Raw genomic sequence first — 6,675 nt, forward strand, 5'->3', positions numbered from 1 at the left:
CACAATCCAAAAATTCAAAAAGATTTTTTTACCTTTCGCACTCATTTCTCAAAAACATCAAAAAGCTTTTGTTCCTTTACCATGCATTCATAATTCGAAAGTTCAAAAAAAAAAATTAATTGGAGCTTTTTATAAAATAAAATATGCAAAAAAGATGGTAGAAGTTTTGTACATTTCATATAACTAAAATACCCAAAAAGATTTTTCTTTCATAATTGTTGGTGTCAGTTTTATGTGAAGTGTCAAATTGAAAAACTCAAAAAGATTTTATTGACGTCTTTCATCGTCTGTCTGTAATCGCGTCTTAATCCTTAATTGTCTAATCTGGATGAACAACGCACCCCTGATTCTCCTCTCTCGGGAGTGAGAAACGTAGGCAGCCTATTGTTGGTTCAGGGATCTTATTTCAAAAATCCAAAAAGACTTTCTTCACTCTTGGAGTAGGTGTCATATATTTCTTTAATAGAAAATTGCAAAAAAAAATTTCTTTAATAGTTTCAATTTTCATATGAAATTCAAAATTGAAAATCCAAAAAAAGATTTTTCTTTGGTAATCATAGGTTTCATTTTGCATAGGGAGTTTAAACCTGAAAAATTCAAAAAGATTTTCGTCAATTCTTTTAACAAATTGTTATTTTATTTTCTTCTTAAAGTTCCAAGACAAAGAAAGAAGAATGGAAAAGAGTTTAATTGGCCATTTTGGAAAGACTTCACAAACTACGCACACCTGATTCTCCTCTTTCGGGGCTGAGATACGTAGGCGCCCTTTTAGGGTCCGCTGATCTTTTCAAGAAAAAAAATAAAGAGGTTTTAAAAAATTGTTGAACTCTAATGCATTTGCTATCTCTTGTCTAGTTAGTTTAAGGTGGTTGGTTTGTGGCATTTTGGCTGTTACTCCATATTGCTCCAAGTCACAGATAAATTTATGGCCAACAAGGATACCGAGTTTGTTGTCACTAATCAGATAGGGAGTTTGGGGAATAAGAATGTAGGAGCTAATGAAGAGATTCGAAAATTAAGGCAGCAAATGGTAGAAATGCATCGAGCTTGGGCTAATGGGTTGCCGCGTCCTCCATTTCTCGCTGATAATCTGGAATATCTTTCTAGGTTTCCTCCAGTGTCACATGAATAATTTTCTATTTTGGTCGACACGCCACAACATGCATCAGGATCTACTCCGGGGCAACAGTATCCAAACACTTCCAATATTCATTTCCTCACTCCTCAATACAAAATTACCACATGCTCGTCTCCGCCTGCTATTCATGATTTTGCAGCCCCACTCCCGTCTGAAGCTCCTGCTTTTAATGTCAATCCAACGGTTGTGATTTCTCATTCTACAAGCGACTCTGTATTGAATATTTTAGTGATCAGCATTATGCTCCCGAGCCCACATTTAAGTCTACTGGTCCTTACGACTGCACTCAACCGCCTGAATTTCCTTCTAACACTGAGAAGCCTGTTATGATAGAAAAACAAGAGAAAATGGCTAGAAAATTGAGAAGTTTAGAATTGACTATGAAAAACTTGCAAGGACTTAGGGGGTACAAAAGAGTCTCATATAAAGATCTGTGCATGTTTCCAGGTGTACATATTCCTCTTGATTTTAAAATGCCAAAGTTTGAGAAGTATGATGGACATGGAGATCCTGTAGCCCATTTGAGACACTATTGCAATCAGCTAAGGGGTGCTGTAGGGAGGAAGAATTACTCATGCCATATTTCGGTGAGAGTCTTTCAGGTCTAGCTTCAGAATAGTTTTTTGACCAAGACTTCGACAAGTGGAACAACTGGGATGACCTGGCTCATGAATTTGTGCAACAATTTCAATATAATATGGGGTTAATTTCTGACAAGAAATCCCTGACTAATATGAAGAGAAAAAGTACTGAAACTTTCAGAGAGTATGCGATTAGATGGCGTGAACAAGCTGCTAGGGTGAAACCGCCAATGAAAGAAAGTAAGATAGTGGAGGTTTTTATTCAAGCACAGGATGAAACATATTATCAATACTTGTTACCTGTATTAGGCAAGCCATTTATTGAGGTCCTCAAAATGGGGGAGATGATAGAGGATGGAATTAAGACCAGTCGCATTGTGAGTTTTGCAACATTGAAAGCGACTACTCAAGCAATTCAAAGAGGTTCGGGAAGTGTTGGAGGAAATAAGAATGAGGAAGATGCATCTACCATTGTAGTTGGACAATAGGTACGGGCAAGAGGACCACACCATCGTTACCCACAGGCTCAAACCCAAGTTTATGCCCAAGCTCCACAGAATCTTTCCCAAAATCCATTATATTCCATTACCCCACCTCCATATCAAGTGTATAATGCGCAACCATATGTTCAACCCCCATCTTACCCACACTGGCATGCGCCAACTCTGCCGAGTCATCCTCCAACTCCACATATATATCGAAGCCCTTCTAGGCCTGTTTTTTAATTTAAGCCAAACAATGAAATGAGACAGAAGCTGAGGGATAGTTTCACACCAATCGGAGAGTCATATTCTAGTTTATTTTAGAGTTTGGTACAATGGGGCATGATCACTTCTCTCCTTGGGTATACTCCTGATCCGCATTTAAGAAATTTTGATCCTAATGTACAATGTGCATATCATTCTAATATTCAGGGTCACAGTATTGAAGATTGTCGTGCCTTGAAAAGAGAAATAGAAAAGATTGTCCCTCTCTCAGCTATCATAGATCCGAATCCCCAAAATCCACCGGAGAACGACCCTTTTCCGGTCAAATTCCTCGTAACACAATCGAAAACAAACCCGTTCGTATAAAGTTTGGTGCGGGTCATTCTCTCTTAGCAATTTTAGTTTGAATTAGTGAAAGAATAGGATCGGGTTGGATAGCTGTGTTGTTCGATTGGCGAGTATTCGTATTGAGGTTTGGTTCGAGATCTTGGACGAGGTTCTATTCGAAAAGATCAATTAATTGAAATAAAGCGTCAAATTGAGGTCCAATTTTTAACTCTATTTCTTTATATTTTTGTGGTGGTTGATGATATAATTGTGATTGTGATTGGGTTTCTATAATTATCCTGGCTTGATTAGTTGATTTTATATCAAAATTGAGTAATTATGTGGTTGACAATGAAATTAGAAAAGACAGAATTGAAAAACTGATAAAAGGGCGAATTGGATTAATTTTGATTTATTGTTGTTTTGTTTAATTTGGAATAAATATTGATATCGTTGAACATAATAGTATCATGATAGGTCGAGCGGGCTAGGCAAACTTAGGTTGGGTAGGCAAAGTTTAGAATTTGTGGCTTTGGTTGAATGTTGGTAATTTGTATTCATTCACCGATGAATGCCCCGAGATATCTTGTATTCGAAAGACGTTCATGATCAAGGTCCGAGGCATCGGGTAAAGCCTGGGAGCGTAGTTAGGATTAATATAGGTTAGATAGGATTTATTTTTGCATTTTTTTATTTGGGACTGTATAATTGGACTGAACACTATACTTTTATTTGTTTTATTTGGTTTGTTTGTTTGATTGCTTTACGTGCTTCTATGTAGTTCGTACATTCGTAGTGTCAAATTAGCCGATACGCTCCACCAAGCAACCGTGGTCGAACCATGGGATCGAGGGGTGCCTAACACCTTCCCCTCGATCAACAGAATTCCTTAGCCGGAATCTCTGTTTGTAAATCAGTTTTAAAGAGTCAAAATATTTTGAAAAGGATTTTCCAAAGGTAACTTGGCACACCCAATTTATGTCAAGTGGCGACTCTGAATAAAAAGCGTAAATAATCCTTTTTCGAAATAAATTTTCAATCATTTTGTCACTTCAATAATAAGAACCCTTTTGAAACTTAAAACAAATCTTTTTGGAGTACGAAAAAGGGGTGTAACAACTATAGCCAACATCATGATTTTGATTATGAACTCCCACATATCCCAATAAAGAGTAGCAGCACCGCTAAAGAGCCTGTGAAATAAAAAAAGTATAAATAATATAAATATCAACCCTTCTGAAAATAATTAGACTCTCTTCCACCTTTTTAATTACTTTACTCTCTATCCCTATTAATATGCATTACATAGACAACATATACATAGCATTCACTTAGCCATTAAACTCTAAATTCCATTTTAAAATCTATAACCATAGCCACAAAGTGTTTCAAAATCCACAAACATAGACCCCATGGGCTTTCAAAAGTCATTTATAACCATTTTCAATGTTTACCATGTATTGTTCAAAAGACGAAGTAAAATTCATAGTTTCCATGTAACATCAAATTTTGAAAGGGGTTGAGGGCCATATTTTCATCATGGAAAATTCTTTAAGAGTTGTGACTCCAAATTACAAATTTCACCATAATTCTATAACAAATTCACTTGTCAAAACCCTTTAATAATGCATAGAAAAACCGTTAAATCAACAGAAAACTAATATAAAGCTTTTACAATCAAATCCCTCAACCTAGTTCCAAACAACCATTAAAGAATATGTAATTACCAAGTAAATTGTCAAAATATAGTAATACTTCAAAGTAAGGAGTGTACAACATGCCTTTTTGATGGAAGGAGTTGAGAAGAACTTGAATTTGAAGACTTTGAAGTTGAAATTTCAAAAGAAACCTAGTTTTATTTTTCGTGGGAGTGGAGAGGAAAATGAGCATTGAAAACGGATTAATGATGGGTAAATAACGCTTTTTAAATGATTTAAGTATATGGGAGGGTTTGAGGGGAAGAAAAGACCAAAGAAAACTTAAAAGAATTGCAAAAATTTCTCAGTTGGCAACTAAGTTGATAGCCCATCAGCTTGTTGACGGTTTTTCAACTTAGTCGTTAATCTCTAGCCAGATTAGACATTTAGTGGTTAAGGTTGACGACGGAGTTGACAGCTCGTCAACTTTGTCGTCAATCTCTTGCAGACGAACACTTCTAGATAAAATGGGCATAACTTTCTACTCCGATATCGGATTAAGGTGAAATTAGATGTGTTGAAAAGAAGACTCGAAGATATTTCATTTGATATATAGTAGAAAAACTAACTCATTATATTTTGGTACTAATGGTCATTGGAATTTGACCCAAGTTGAAATGTCCACTAAAACTCAAACTGTAGAAAAGTTCTCAACTCGTCTATGAGTTAGGAGATTTTTATGATCTTAATTCATCTCCAAAGATATTATCACACTATATAATTTATCATCACACTTATTTACATCGAAATTATTGGATTTGGGTCTATTCATGAGAAAGACGGCTCAAATTCTAGCCCAAAAATATGGGGTGTTACAAAATATTAGCGAGACCGTTTAACAGGATATAGTGAGATTGCAGTTTACGGAGGACATATCCTTAGATTGAAAATTATGGTGAGTATAAATTGAAGTAGAAGGTTAGGAGTTCGGAGTATGTTCATGATAGGTAGGAGTGTTGTCCTTATTTGTAGTCGTAATGCCATGCTTGTTATTTTTTGTTCTTGGATTCTTGCTAATGTATGTTGTTTCGGGTAGGTAGGTTGTAGAATTATTTTGTTATTACTATTCTTATGCTACTCCTTTTTTCCTTTTTTTCCTCTTTTAAACTTTTCTTTGGATTATATTAATTTTGTCTTCAATCGAGGGTTCATTGAAAATGCTCTTTCTACCTCATCTCTAGGTAGTGCTATGAACTGCATATATTTTATCCTCCTAGATCCGACTATGTGAAAATATATTTGAGTATATTGTTGTTGTTATCCGAAAAAAATTAAATGACTTTATGAGATTTAAAAAAAAAAAACTTTTATGTGATAAACTTAAAGTTACTCGACTTTCATGCGGTATAAACTAGGAAATGATTTTTGTGTTATAACCTCTAAAGTAGAATCACTTTTATATAATGAAAAATAAAAAAACAACTTCTTATGTGATTTTTAGAAAGTTGAATGACCATGAGTGAAATTTATCGGATTAATGAAATTTCTCAATATTTAGAAATTGTAATTAAGAACAACTAATTAAGAATAGTGACTTATTGCAATATTGTATTGCTTGTCTAATAAAATATTGCATCGAAATTGAATGGAAAATAACCAATGCAAATTATATATACCACCTACTTTTTTTTTAGTTAGTCTAATTTAAATTCCACTAAAATTTAATTTTTGTAGACGTAAACTCATGCAATTGTTACGACAGTGATCAAAGTTATGGATATGGGATAAGAGAGTGTAATTTTTAAGTTTTTGAATTTTTAAATTTTAAAATATTAATTTAATTTAATATATTAAATTAATCTAATTCAATTTAGCTACCAAGATTGGTCACAATAACTCTCTTGAAATCAAATGTGACTACTAAAAGAGAACAGAGGAAGTAACTGCCATCAAAGATTGGTCACATTAAGCTCCTCCCATTGCTTGGGAGCTTAAGCTATCATGTTCTATTTAACTCCTGAAGGTTCTTCATTTGCCCTCACAGAACTACTTTGTGATCAGTAACTCAGGAGTATTTATCCTAGAAAGGTGGTCACTCGGAATTCCAGAGCCCATGCTACTCGGGTAAGAGTAAGCTGGTGATGTTTTTGGCATAGAGAAAATTACACTTAAGATCACTTTTGTTTCTTACATTGCACAAACGATATTTTATTTTGCTCTAATCATCACAAATATCACCTTGACCGGATTTTCTAATAATCCCACCTGAAAAATGACTCGAAAGC

Source organism: Capsicum annuum, chromosome 6, assembly GCF_002878395.1.
Source record: "Capsicum annuum cultivar UCD-10X-F1 chromosome 6, UCD10Xv1.1, whole genome shotgun sequence".
In the NCBI taxonomy this organism is placed as follows: domain Eukaryota; kingdom Viridiplantae; phylum Streptophyta; class Magnoliopsida; order Solanales; family Solanaceae; genus Capsicum; species Capsicum annuum.